Source organism: Aquarana catesbeiana, linkage group LG03 (genome assembly GCF_042186555.1).
Source record: "Aquarana catesbeiana isolate 2022-GZ linkage group LG03, ASM4218655v1, whole genome shotgun sequence".
NCBI lineage: Eukaryota > Metazoa > Chordata > Amphibia > Anura > Ranidae > Aquarana > Aquarana catesbeiana.
Genome location: NC_133326.1, coordinates 684,905,853 through 684,921,117, shown reverse-complemented (window position 1 = coordinate 684,921,117; position 15,265 = coordinate 684,905,853). Strand labels below are relative to the sequence as shown.

General features: G+C 44.0%; 1 protein-coding gene across 1 annotated transcript in view; it reads left to right on the top strand.

Annotated features, from left to right (window-relative positions):
* The window catches only part of LOC141134140 (17-beta-hydroxysteroid dehydrogenase type 3-like), a 76,913-nt gene that overhangs the window by 24,625 nt on the left and 37,023 nt on the right, over positions 1 to 15,265 (top strand). The window lies entirely within an intron of this gene.

Below are 15,265 nucleotides of genomic sequence, written 5' to 3'. Positions count from 1 at the left end.
AATTTTGCATGAGTGGAATAGTAATAGTGAGTTTTGGGTCCCTTTTAATCATGGAGGTGATACCAGTGCATATGAGTGAGTATAATCAATCCCAGGAAGTCTATGTCCCTTAGAGAGATGACACAAGTTCATACGTGGGTAGATAAAGGGTTGCCAAGTATTGAGGAATTTTGCGGGAGTGCAGTAATAATGGATAATAGTTAATTTTAGGTTCCTTTTTATTAATCAGGTGGCAGAAGTCTATACGTGGGTAGGTGGAATGGATCCAGGGTTTTCAAGTATGGGGTAAATTTATCAAGGAGGTCATAACAGTTCATACATGAGTGGGTGTAATTGTTTCAGGAGGGATCATCTAGGTCTCTTAGAGAGGGGGCAGAAGTTTATATGTTGGCAGGTGTAATGGATTCAGGGTTGCCAAGTCCGGAGGAATTTTGCCTGAGTGCAATAATAATAAAGGTTAATAGCTAATTTTGAGTCCCTTTTTATAAGGTTGGTGATAATAGTTAATGTGAGTTGGTGTAATCCATCCAGAAAGTCTATATCCTGTAGAGAGGTGGCAGAAATTTATACGTGGGTAGATGTAACAGATCCACAGTTGCCAAGCATGGAGGAATTTTATGTACATGTAATAATAATGGGTTATAGTTAATTTTGGGTCCCTTTTTTTTTTTTTTTTTTTTTTTTTTTTAGATTCAGGTTTTCCAAGTCTGGATAAATTTTATCAGGGAGGTGATAACAGTACATACATGAGTGGGTGTAATGGATCCAGGATGGGGTCATTCAGGTTCTCTAGAGAGGTGACAGAAGTCCATACATGAAGAGGTGTAACGAATCCCATCTTGCCAAGTATGGAGGAAGTTTGCTTGAGGGAAATAATGGATACAATTAATTTTGGGTTTGTTTATATTGGAGAAGGGAGAGAAGTCCATACACGAAGAGATGTAATTGATCCCATCTTGCCAAGTATGGAGGAATTTTGCTTCAGGGCAATAATAATGGATATATATATATATATAATGTTGGGTTCCTTTATATTAGAGAGGTGACAGGAGTCCATACACGAAGAGGTGTAATGGATCTTATCTTGCCAAGTATGAAGGAATTTTGCTTCAGGGCAATAATAATGGATATATATATATAATGTTGGGTTCCTTTATATTAGAGAGGTGACAGGAGTTCATACACGAAGAGGTGTAATGGATCTTATCTTGCCAAGTATGAAGGAATTTTGCTTGAGGGCCATAAAAATGGATAGAATTAATTTTGGGTTCCTTTAAATTATAGAGGTGGCAGACATCCACGTGAGTAGGTGTAATAGATCCCATCTTGCCAAGTATGAAGGAATTTTTGCATGAGTGCAATGATAGTGGATAATAGTTCATTTTAGGTACCATACGAGAGTAGATGTAAAAGGTTCAGGGTTTCAATGCATTAGTCTAATGCCCTGTGCACACGGGTGGACTTTTCGGCAACAAAGGTCCGACAGTCTTTCGGACGGACTTTCAACAGACTTTTGACGGACTTCCGATGGACTGTCGAACGAACAGACTTGCCTACACACGATCACACCAAAGTCCGACGGATTCATACGTGATGACGTACGACTGGACTAAAATAAGGAAGTTGATAGCCAGTAGCCAATAGCTGCCCTAGCGTGGGTTTTGGTCCGTCGGACTAGCATACAGACGAGGGGATTTTTCGACCGGACTCGGGTCCGTCGGACAAATTTGAAACATGTTCCAAATCTAAAGTCCATCAGATTTTCGACCGAAAAAGTCAGCTGAAGGTCCGATGGAGCCCACACACGGTCGGATTGTCCGCCGGATTCGGTCTGTTAGACTAGACCGTGATAACAGCTCATACACGAGTGGGTGTGATCGATCAAAGAAGTCCAGGTCCCTTAGAGAGGTGGTAGAAATTCATACTTGGGTAATTATAATGGATATGTGCAATAATAAGGGATGATAGTTCATTCTGGGTCTCTTATTAATAGAGAGATTACATAAGTCTATATGTAGGTATAGGTACTGTATAAAATGGATTTAATAAATAAAATAGATTTGCACTTACAAGGTAAAAGCTGTTTGAAAGCGATACAGCGCTTGTTAGTTAAAAACGGAACCGCAACATCTCCAGAGACTTCTGCTCACTTCCTGTGTAATTCACCCATACACCTCCTGATGACGTCACCGTCGTAGGCTCCTCCCTACGCGTTTCATCACTAGCAGACATCAACTGGGGAATGGCCAGATGCAGACAGTAGCATTGTCAGTCAGGGGGGAGGGGGTGTTAGATGTACAAGCAGGTAGTGTTGGATGAGCATCACCTGTTCGTGTGTTTGGCGAACAACCAAATGTTTGGGGTGCTTGGCGGGATGTCCGCCCACTGAGCGCACAGTGAATAGCTCCCAGTTGTTAAGGACTGAGCCGAGAAGCCGACCGCTGCGTCCTTAACAGCGGATGAGTAGGATGAGCCATCAGCTGTCAGTGTGTTTCCCTGCTGACAGCTGAATAAAAATCAAAAAAACATTGCCGGCAATCGAAAAACTTGAAAAAAAAAATGGAGTGGGGGTCCCCCCCAATCCATACCAGGTGGCCCTTTGGGTCTGGTATGGATTTTAAGAGGAACCCCGCTCAAAAATTTAAACCGCTCCCCCCCACACCAAAGCTCTTGTCCCCATGTTGATGCGGACAAGGGCCTCTTTCCCACAACCTGGCTTATTGGAATCTGGAAGCCCCCTTTTCCAAGGGGGCCCCAAGATTGCGCTCCCCATGTGAATGAGTATGGGGTACATACTCGGGGGTGTTCAGATACACTATCAAATTGAAACTAAACTTCAGCTCATACTTTATAAGCAGTTATCATTATAAGCATCACTGCCTGTGGTAAATGGTTTGTCTCAACACTCTAGACTGCTACATTTGCAGGAGAGCTTGTTCTGTTTTCACTTCATAGATGCGTTATAACATTTTTAAAAATGTAAACCAGGCTCCTTTTACATGGGTGGCCGGCCAGGGGATAGTTCCTAACCACCCAGCTAAAACCTAACATACAGCTAGAGGGGCTGTAAACATGCCACAGCTGGGATGCTTTGGATCTTGGAAAATTTACCCTAGCTTGTCCAACTGACAGGCGGCACTGCCTGTCAAACGCGCCCATTCGAGTCAAAGAGACTGCGCTGCAACCAGTAGCCAAATGCTTTGTTCGCGGTTGCGGCATGTTAGCCCTATTCAGAATTTGTGTTCGACAACATTAAAAAAGCAGGACATTCGTGAGGCAGCGGGATGGCCTTCTGCAAGTTGCAGCTGATCTCTGAAGAGCGATCCACTGTGGATCACTTTTCAGAGAGTGCTGTCGTGTGAACCTAGCCTTACTGAATGGTATTTAGTTTAGTGTAACATAAACAATTCCCATTACTTTTCACCCTTTCCCACCCAGACTGTAACAAGATAAAAAGCCTCATTGAGAACGTCAGCATATGACGAAACGCGTTTGGGAGGGACGTGCTGACGTCACCACGCTGTCTTACTGAGGATGGGAGTTTGTTCGTATGCCGGCCGGCATTGTGCTTTTTATCTTGTTACACTGTAATAGGGCGTACACACGGTCGGACTTTGTTCGGACATTCCGACAACAAAATCCTAGGATTTTTTCCGACGGATGTTGGCTCAAACTTGTTTTGCCTACACACGGTCGCACAAAGTTGTCGGAATTTCCGATCGACAACCACGCGGTCACGTACACCACGTACGACGAGACTAGAAAAGGCCGGTTCAGAACCAAGCGCGGCACCCTTTGGGCTCCTTTTGCTAATCTCATGTTAGTAAAAGTTTGGTGAGAGACGATTCGCGCTTTTTCAGACTCGTGGCTTTCAGATCGTTTTCTGCCGTTCAGTTTGTGCTTGTGGGTTTGTATCTGCTCTTCAGTGCGTGCAGTCAGTTCGTATCGGAGTTTTCTGTGTGATCTTGCCTGCTCGTTGCTGTTTTTCAGGTCGCTCTTCACAGGCCTTGCTGTTCTTCAGTGCGTTCTGTTACTTCGTTTTGAGCAGCCGACCGTTTTCTAGCCATGTTTCGTATGCGTACTCCTCGTACAGTTCATGCTGTGCGGGGGCTTGGTGTTGGGGTCCTGACCTTGACACAAGTCCAGTCCATGAACAGGGTGGGGAGGAGTTCATGGACCAAGAATTGGTTGCTTCAGCGTGACCAGTTCTGTCATATGCCTTTGCTCTGTGAGATCCGTGAGAATAATCCTGATGATTTCAGGAACTTTCTCAGGATGACGGACCCCGTGTTTCACCGTTTGTTGGCTTCGCTGACCCCCTATATCAGCAGGCAGGATACCTGCATGAGGCAAGCCATCACTCCGGAGCAGAGGTTGGTCGCTACCTTGCGGTATTTGGCCACAGGGAGAAGTCTGCAGGACTTGAAGTTCTCGACAGGCATCTCCCCCCAGGCTCTTCTTTGTGGACATTTACTGCTTGTGTTTGTTTGAGCTGACCCTGACAGAAATGTGTGGAGTCCAGAAAATGTGATTGTGTAACCTTATACAAAGCACTGTTGGCTGTTATTTACTAAATGCAAAGACACTTTGCACTACCAGTGCACTTGCAACTGCACTGAAACTGCACTTGTAGTGCAAAGAAGATTTGCCCTTAGGAAATTACCCCCATTTTCTCATAAAACAACAATTACATCACCCCAAAAGTGTTGTAGCGTTGAGACAATAATCCACACATTCTTGATGAACAATCTTTTTAATACCTGCACAATCACATGTGCATTTACCAAAGGTTTTTCTGACAAACCAACATGTTTGTTGTATAACAATTTTTGTGGTGTCATTATCCAAAATCAGAATGTGCATTTTATAGAAAACAGGCCTGTGTAAAACCCACAAGAAAGACACAAATCTTGATCTTACAAAGTTCACATTTGGTAGAACTGGAAGGCAATATCAGACATGAGTATTTAGGAACTGTGTTTGATATTGCGTTCAGATGGGGGGAAATCACCCCTGGAAAAGCCAAATTTGGAAGATGCACACAAATTTCACAATGTCAACATGTGCTATCTGCCATCAGGGGGGATCAAGGGACGTGTTTTGGGGGAGAAAGCTACTTTATTATTGAGGAAGGGGTTGCACCCTCAAAACGCGTCCAGAAGAAGAAGAAAGTGATTTTGAGGGGCTTTAAACTCGCCCCAAAACATCAATGATGTTTTTATATTTTGGAATAACATCATTGATGTTTTGCTTGATGTTTTCCAATTGTAAATTACACCCCATGATCTCCCCGATCAGGATCTGGGCACTTTCGGATGTGAAAAGATCTTCATCCACAACATCACGATCACCTAAAAAGAGAGGAACCCCAAAATAAATTAGGCCTAAAAAAAATGCCGCCATCCATCTCTTATCTGAGCCTGTGGTCGCAGACACTCACCTGTTGTGGTGACTAGTTCCACCACGTCTTCTTCCTCCTGCTCATCTTGTGTTGGGGGGATTTCCCCTTCTTCCAGAGGGGGGGGGCTCTGGTCTCCTCGGATGAGGGGTGTCCTCCGAGTCTTTTCTCCCCTATGTAAAACAAAAATGGTATAATTAGCACACAGATATTTAATGTCAGAACTATAAATAGGAAACATTGCTTGGAAGTGAGGTACAATTGTCAATTTTAGCAGAGTTCCAAGATGTAGCTTTTTTAGTGTCCTTTGTCAACCTGCAATACTTTACCTGTTTGGTACAAGCTTCACAGATGGAGACCCCCCTATAGTATACACTGGAACACCTGTGTGGCCCCCTAATAAAAATGGTGTTCTTGTGTCCCACACTAGTGCTCCAGTGTCCAGATGTGAAAACAGCTGCTGAGTGTCCTCTCCTTACACAGAATCTAGTTTGCATTTCATTCTAGTAACAAAGCCATCTACACAACCCAATTCTTTGAAGCCAAGTATAGGGCGTCAAAATGGTGGCCAAATGCATATGGCCTAAACAATGGTATTTTAGAGTCCGAAATAAAAATGTGTGATCCGAACGAATAATGTGCCCATGAACATGAAAGTTGCCATTTTAAACTGTACAACAGTTCCTAAAAGCACATGGAGCAGCACGAACGTAATAAACCCAAAAAGAATAGGAACACAGCACAAATACTTACTTTTTTGCAGCACTCTCCAGATCTTTCTGTACTGCTCATGTTCTCGTAATTTCAGGTCCGACCACCGCTTCCTGAGCTGATCTTTCGATCGTCGTACCCCGAATTTCCGGTGCAGACTCCTGACCACTTTCGCCATGATCTTGGCCTTTCGGACATTGGGGTTGGGGTAAGGCCCATACTTTCCATCATAGTCGGCCTTTTTCAGGATGTCCACCATCTCCAACATCTCCCCAAAGGACATATTTGAGTCCTTTAATCTCCTTCTGGATCGGGACGTTTCAGGCTCCGGCCTTCCCTCCTCCTCCTCCTCCTCATTGCTACAATTAGCACGATCCTGCTGTCTATCCGCCATGTGCTCTTCCCCCACTGCGCCGAACAAAAAGGGGCGGGGAATAGACTAGAAAGAACGTCAGGGGCGGGCGGAGTTATACGCATGCGCAGTGTGTATAAATCGTAACGCGCGCGTCTTACGTACGATCTGTGAGCGGAGGAAGGAGCATCGGAGACGCCGATCGTGCTAACGAAGGTAGGATCTAAACTTGGGCCTATACTGCTTCGAAATGGAAGCCTATATTGTAACAAGATTAGGGGAGTTTGGCCTGACATTAGGGTTTGTCTTGTGTTGTGTCTTGCAGAGAAAATGGATGAGTTCAACGACCACAATTTCCTGCCCCTGTTTATTGACAAGTACAGGGAGCTGCCCTGTCTGTGGCAAGTGAGACACCCCCACTATAATCACAAACAGAAGAGGCAGGCAGCGCTGGACAAACTGCTGGAGTTGGTGAAGCCGGTGGTCCCCACAGCAACCATCCCTTATTTAAAAGCTAAAATTGGTGGCCTAAGGAGCACATATCTTAGGGAGCGCAAGAAGGTCACAGATTCCCAGAGGTCCGGAGCTGCAGCAGATGACGTTTATGTCCCCAGGCTGTGGTACTATGAGAGACTGCGATTTCTGTCAGACCACACTGAAGTCAGGGAATCCCTCTCCACTCTTCCTTCCACGCTTCCTTCCATACCAGCTGAGGCTTCTGATGTCCAACCTGGGCCTTCCAGCCAGGAAGAAGTGGAGGAGCCCAGCTTGAGTCAGGTATAGCATTCTTCTACAGATTTCTGGTCAATAAATAAATGATGTTTACTAGATGTTATTATTGATCACTAATTGCTGATTAAAAAAAGTGTTTTACATATCAATAGACAGTAGTGGGCACCCAAAATTGGGACAAGAATGCAAAATGCTGGGCTCAGAAGGATAGTCTGTTATATTTGTTAACATTCAATTTGCAACAGTCAGGAGGTGAAAATTGTGTGTGATTGATGAAAACAATACTAAAACTATGTCCCTTTTTCATACACAGGAAGACCTCAGCCAGGAGGAGGCTGTGGAATGTGGCAGTCAGGAGGAGGCGGGGATTAGTGGCAGCCAGGAGGAGGCGGGGATTAGTGGCAGCCAGGAGGAGGCGGGGCTAAGTGTCAGCCAAGAGAAGCCTGGGACAAGTCGCAGCCTGACTGAGTCTCAGGTCCCTCCCCTCCGCCTGCCATACAAAAGGGCCAGGAAGGCCACTCCCAGTCCTGTGCAGGATTCAGCATACAGGCTGATCCAGGAGGCTTTTGCGTCCCTCAGAGCCTTCCCCAGTCCTGAAGAGGCCTTTGCCTGCATGGCTGCCACCAAATTGCAGGGCATGCAGGAGGGCCAACGCAGGATCTCTGAGGACCTGATTTATAAAGTCCTACGTAAGGGGGAGAGTGGGGAACTAACACCCAAGACAGATGTCATTGAGATCAACGATCCTCCTCCTCCTCCTCCTCCTGCTGCCACAACTCCACCACCACAGCCAAAGCCTGGAAGGAGGCGTGGAAGGAAGACCAAAGAGTGATGGCCCTGGGTTCAGTCTGGTCTGACAGAAGATGCAGTCTCTCGTATGACCACAGCCTGGGGACACAGATGTCATCTGCTGCTTTCCGGATCTCTGGGACTTCTGGACCACACTGCCCTCCCTTAGATATGGACTCCTCAGGCCACCAATTTTGCTTTTAAATAATTGATGTCTGCCCTGGGCGTCCAAGGCTTCGCCCACTTCTGCAGTTTCTCCAGCGTTGCCTCCCTCTTTGTTTTTTTATAGTTGTGACCCCTTAATAAAATATTTTTAGGTAAATTCTACTCTCCTGTGTGTGTTTTCATCCAAAAAGGACAGTTTGTTGGTGACGATTCAGGTACATTTCTAACATAAAATGTGAAATTAACAAGGGACAACAACACCAAACAATCTCCTACAGATTAAATAGAACAACATATTAGTGGTGTTGTGGGAACTTGTCACAAAAAACACACAAACATTTTCGGGAGTACAAATCAAAATCACCAAAAAAAAAAAAAGAGAAACACAAAAAAAGATTCTACATTAAAGGCAAAAAAAAAAATATATACAAAAATATGTTGTCAGATGTGAGAAATCAAAATATATTGAGGGAATCCCGATAAATAGTAACAAAAGAAGTTTGTGAGAAGTGTGTGTGAATATGAGCAGCAAAACGACTTAATTCTTGTCACATTATAAAGAAGAAGAGAGTGCGCTGTATTAAACCATTTTGAACATTGCAGCGTGACGAAAGTGCTGTATCCATTGCGAACGCTAAGTTTACCAGAACGAGCTGTCCCGTGTCGGAATTTCTTCTGAGCATGCGTGGCACTTTGTGCGTCAGAACAGGCCACACACGGTCGGAATTGACGCTATCGGATTTTGTTGTCGGAAAATTTTATCTCCTGCTGTCCAACTTTGTGTGTCGGAAAATCCAATGGAAAATGTCCGATGGCGCCCACACACGGTCGGAATTTCTGACAACACGCTCCGATCGGACATTGTCCATCGGAAAATCCGACCGTGTGTACGGGGCATAAGTGTTATTCCTTTATTTTAATAAATAGTTTTTACATATTACACTATTGCTATCATTTCTCATATATGTGCACTGCGGAGCCCGAGTTATGGATGGCCTAATGGATCCCCGCAGCCCTATGCCAGGAAGCCGGTTCTGTGAATAAATCAATCTGCCATTATAGAGCCTGCTGTCTGGTAAGCAGGACTTTCATGCGGTTTGCTGCACCTTGGTATTCCTTTCATCTTTTCTGCTGACTAGTTATATGCTCAACTTTATAATAAATCTGGTAAGCGGCCTCAGATCCCTTCCCCTTTTTTCCATCTGTCATCTGGTGGTCAATCACATGCCTCTTTGGTTTCATCTCTGGTAAGTGGCTTTTTTGGATGGATTTCTGCACTAGCTCTTCACACATGAGATTTTTCACTATTTTGCATGGTTGATGTCACTCACTTCAAAATTTTTTTTGTGCCTATGGCACTGGATATTATATGAGTTATATGATTTATCACTGGTGGAGTGTCACATTTATTTTTACATAAAATCTTAAACAATACCTATTTATGTCAGTATTACGCTATGTTATCCTAAAAAATTTTTTTTGGGTACAAACCTTCGTGGATCCGATCTGATCTGTGAGTGAAATTTGTCCAGGACGTATCCGGATAGGTTCCCCAAAGGCCCAGGCTGGTTCATAGCCACCTGTCTTATTTGGCTTGCTATCTGTTAAGCATTCCATCTAACAGGAAGTGTGATATCTGAACTTTTACCATCAGCTATTGATCATTGAAAACAACATTTTCAGGGATTTTTTTCACCATTCAATTTGTGTTCACCTTAATTTTGTGTCGGACATTTAATCACAAGGACTATTTCACAATTTATTTGATTGATCATTTTTTATGCGCGGCTTTTTATATATTTGCTTTATTGGTGTAGTTCACTTATAGCTGCAGCTTCACGTTTAGGTTTCTAGCGCAGTTTTCTTCTTTTTCTTCTAGTATTTTAGATGCCATTGTAGCGCGTACTCCCGTAGGAGCCGCTGGATTTTCAGGCCTTCCTTTTACACAAAGCCATGCAACAGGAATTTTGCATCTTTCTTGCAGGCTTAAGAATCAGTCCAGGGGATTTTTTTTTTCTTTTTGTTTGTTTAGGGGTTACACTTGAATGGGGAATGGGGAAAAGCATGGGATGCCCGGTACTGCAGAACCTGGCTGAAATCTTGAAGACTTTGCTAATCTCTCTGGCTTCTAGGTATCAAACATCAACAATGCTGTCCACCTGTAGGATTATTGGCACAACAAAAAAAGGGACAGGAATTCCAACTGATGGGTGCAGGAGCTGCTCTTTAGAGAAATGCCAATGCACCTGGCTGTTAAAAACCAAAGCTGTAGACGGTGTGGGGTGGCTTCTGACGGCTTTGTATTGGCTCTAAGTGGTCCCTTGGTTATGGCCAAGCAAAATATTGCATCTTGCTGTCCCCTCTATCCAGGCTTGGGGTGTCGTACAAAACAGAAGTTACTCACCCAGTCCCTCTTTTGGTGAATCCTGAAGTTCAAGTGGCTACTGTACAGGCTTTCTGCTACACAGGCTCAACCTTGTCTATCAGGATGGCTTCAGCTAAGCCTAGCTGATGTTGGTAAAGAGGTGAGACCTTCAGCTGCTCCTTCTCTCTTCCACCCATTTTCTCTCTGGTGGCGAGCGGGCGGGGGTCACACTGGGGGCATTCAAAGGCACACTGGTAGCATTTAATGGGCACACTGGCAGCATATGATGGGCACACTGGCAGCATATAATGGGCACAGTGGCAGCATTTGATGGGCACACTGGCAGCTTATGATGGGCACACTGGAAGCATTTGATGGGCACACTGGCAGCGTTTGGACACACTGGAAGCATATGATGGGCACACTGGCAGCATTTGATAGGCACACTGGCAGTGTTTAATGGGCACAGTGGCAGCGTTTAATGGGCACAGTGGCAGCGTTTGGCACAGTGGCTGTAATTGCTGCAATTGCACAGTGGCTGCAATTGATGGCACAGTGGTAGCTTTTGATGGGCACAGTGGCAGCATTTGATGGGCACAGTGGCAGCATTTGATGGCACAGTGGCAGCGCTTGATGGGCACAGTGGCAGCGTTTGATGGAACAGTGGGTGCAATTGATGATTTTTTTCAAAATTTTTTTGCGCCCCCCCAAAAATTTTGAGCACCAGCCGCCACTGCTCCTGAACATTCAAGGCCTATTCCCCACATTCTGGGCCTTACCTCCCCAGGGATTGGTGAAAACTCCATACATTTTCAGGCTTTAGCCTTTGTTTTTCCACCCTCTAGGTTCCAGAACTATCCAGCAACTTCTAGAAGTCAGGGGGAGACAACAGCCCTCAGTGCTCTGCACAGCTAAGCACAAACATATTAAAGTGATATTAAAGTTTTGGGTTCTTTTGTTTGAAGATAACAAACATGTTATAATTACCTGCTCTGTGCAGTGGTTTTGCACAGAGCAGCCCAGATCCTCCTCTTCTTGGGTCCCTCTTCTGTGCCCCTCCCTCCTGCCGAGTGCCTCCACAGCAAGCAGCTTGCTTTGGGGGCACCCGAGCCGAGCCACTGCTCTTTCTGTCCATTCAGACACTGAGCCATGGCTTGGACCGCCCCCTCTCTCTCCTGATTGGCTCACTGATTTTGATTGACAGCAGTGGGAGCCAATGGCGCCCGTTGCTGTCTAAGCCAATGAGGAGGGAGAGTCCCTGACAGCCAAGGCTCTTGTGCAACATCGCTGGATCGAGATGGGGCTCAGGTAAGTATTAGGGGGTCTGAGGGGGGCTGCTGCATACAGAAGGTTTTTTTATCTTAATACATAGAATGCATCAAGATAAAAATAAACTTCTGCTTTTAGAACCACTTTAACCTCAGCTCTCCTGCCTATAGGGAAGCCAAACTAAATGTACCTACTCTGTAGTACTGAGGGTGCTACACCATACTGATCCTTGGACTTTGATGCTTTCTACATAGTTAGATTGATAAAAAAGACACATGGTCCATAGAGTTTAACCAAGAGACAAATATACATACAGTATCTCACAAAAGTGAGTACACCCCTCACATTTTTGTAAATATTTTATTCTATCTTTTCATGTGACAACACTGAAGAAATAACACTTTGCTACAATGTAAAGTAGTGAGTGTACAGCTTGTATAACAGTGTAAATTTTCTGTTACCTCAAAATAACTCAACACATAGCAATTAATGTATAAAGAAACGTGATTTTGCGCTAACCATACAAAAAATTAAAAAAAAATAAAAATTGTGCTGCTGCTCGTGTTAGTCCATAAATACAAACGAGCCAAAAAATAAATAGTAAATAGTGTAACCAGCGCGCATCATATCTTAGTGTGTTATAAATATAAGTGATCCCGATAGTTATGACTACTATTGGTATACCACACTTAAAGCCATTTCAATCTGGCCAAAACTCATGAAAAACGTTATTACTATAGACATATATTTAAAAAATCGTGAAATTGACTTATTTTTCTATATTAGGAACATTTAAATCCTATACTCACACCACGTGTTCAACAGTGAAACAAAACATGTGTTATTAATTACAATGTTACTTATGAAAATCAATCCGCAACAATGTAGTGAGCACCCTGAAACATATGTTGCTCGTAACAATGTTACTTGTGACTATCAATTCGCAACATGTGGTGAACACCATACATATCCAAATTAGTGCTAAAAATGTTTATCAGTGGGACACTTATTCCCCTTGAACATCTTAGATGTAGAAACAATGATCAGTCCTTGATGGAAATATGCTAGGTTGATATTAGCACCAATCTTCTTTATAGAAAGAGACACACCGATATTCCTCCTTTTCACAAATATGGTAAAAAAGGCCACTTACCGGATCAGATGGATCTCAGGTTAGGACTGATCATTGTTTCTACATCTAAGATGTTCAAGGGGAATAAGTGTCCCACTGATAAACATTTTTAGCACTAATTTGGATATGTATGGTGTTCACCACATGTTGCGAATTGATAGTCACAAGTAACATTGTTACGAGCAACATATGTTTCAGGGTGCTCACTACATTGTTGCGGATTGATTTTCATAAGTAACATTGTAATTAATAACACATGTTTTGTTTCACTGTTGAACACGTGGTGTGAGTATAGGATTTAAATGTTCCTAATATAGAAAAATAAGTCAATTTCACGATTTTTTAAATATATGTCTATAGTAATAACGTTTTTCATGAGTTTTGGCTGGATTGAAATGGCTTTAAGTGTGGTATACCAATAGTAGTCATAACTATCGGGATCACTTATATTTAATACACACTAAGATATGATGCGCGCTGGTTACACTATTTACTACATAGCAATTAATGTATAAACCGCTGGCAACAAAAGTGAGTACAGCCCTAAGTGAAAATGTCCAAATTGGGCCCAATTAGCCATTTTCCCTCCCTGGTGTCATGTGACTCACTGGTGTTACAAGGTCTCAGGTGTGAATGGGGAGTAGGTGTGTTAAATTTGGTGTTATCACTCTCACTCTCTCATACTGGTCACTGGAAGTTTAACATTGCACCTCATGTCAAAAAACTCTCTGAGGATCTGAAAAAAAAAGAAATGTTGCTCTACATAAAGATGGCCGAGGCTATAAGAAGTTTGCCAAGACCCTGAAACTGAGCTGCAGCACGGTGGCCAAGACCATACAGCGGTTTAACAGGACAGGTTCCATTCTGAACAGGACTCGCCATGGTCGACCAAAGGAGTTGAGTGCACGTGCTCAGCGTCATATCCATTTGTTGTCTTTGGGAAATAGACGTATGAGTACTGCCAGCATTATTGCAGAGGTTGAAGGGGTGGGGGGTCAGCCTGTCAGTGCTCAGACCATACGCCGCACACTGCATCAAACTGGTCTGCATGACTGTCGTCCCAGAAGGAAGCCTCTTCTAAAGATGATGCACAAGAAAGCCCACAAACAGTTTGCTAAAGACAAGCAGACTAAGGACATGGATTACTGGAACCATGTCCTGTGATCTGATGAGACCAAGATAAACTTATTTGGTTCAGATGGTGTTAAGCGTGTGTGGCAGCAACCAGGTGAGGAGTACAAAGACAAGCATGTCTTGCCTACAATCAAGCATGGTGGTGGGAGTGTCATGGTCTGGGGCTGCACGAGTGCTGCCGGCACTGGAGAGCTACAGATCATTGAGGGAACCATGAATGCCAACATGTACTGCGACATACTGAAGCCAAGCATGATCCCCTCCCTTCAGAGACTGGGCCGCAGGGCAGTATTCCAACATGATAACAACCCCAAAAACACCTCCAAGACGACCACTGCCTTGATAAAGAAGCTGAGGGTAAAGGTGATGGACTGGCCAAGCATGTCTCCAAACCTAAACCCTATTGGGTCTCCAGACCTAATCCCCCAACCTGTGGGGCATCCTCAAACTGAAGGTGGAGGAGCGCAAGGTCTCTAACATCCACCAGCTCCGTGATGTCTCCATGGAGGAGTGGAAGAGGACTCTCCAGTGGCAACCTGTGAAGCTCTGGTGAACTCCATGCCCAAGAGGGTTAAAGCAGTGTTGTAAGGTAATGGTGGCCATACAAAATATTGACACTTTGGGCCCAATTTGGACATTTTCACTTAGGGGTGTACTCACTTTTGTGAGATACTGTAAATAGAAAACCTCCACATACAGAACCCGTAAACCTGCAGATGATCCAGAGGAAGGCAAAGGAACCATTATAAAGTATGGAAGAAAAAATCCTTCCTAATCCCCAGAGGCAGTCGGATACTCCCTGGATAAACAATGCAGGGAGTTATTTCTTTGAAATATTAATAAGTATTGTTATTTGAGTTGGCTAGGATGAGCTCCCATGGAAGTCTATTTCACAATTCCATAGCTTCTACTGTAAAGTATGCAGAATTAAAACCTCTTTTCCTCCAGGTGCAAAGAGTGCCGCCTTGCCTTTTATAACAAACTGAACTTTAATCTGCATATATTCTACTTCTCTAATTCCTCCCTCCCCCCCTAATCAACGTGATGATGACATTTTAAAATGAAACTGTTTGAATTCAAACACTGTGTCTCTGTGCTTTTCTACGCTGTGAATGGTGAGAGAGGCCTGCAGGGTGCTATACATACAGTGAGGGAAAAAAGTATTTGATCGCTGCTGATTTTGTACGTTTACCTACTGACAGAGAAATGATCAGTCTA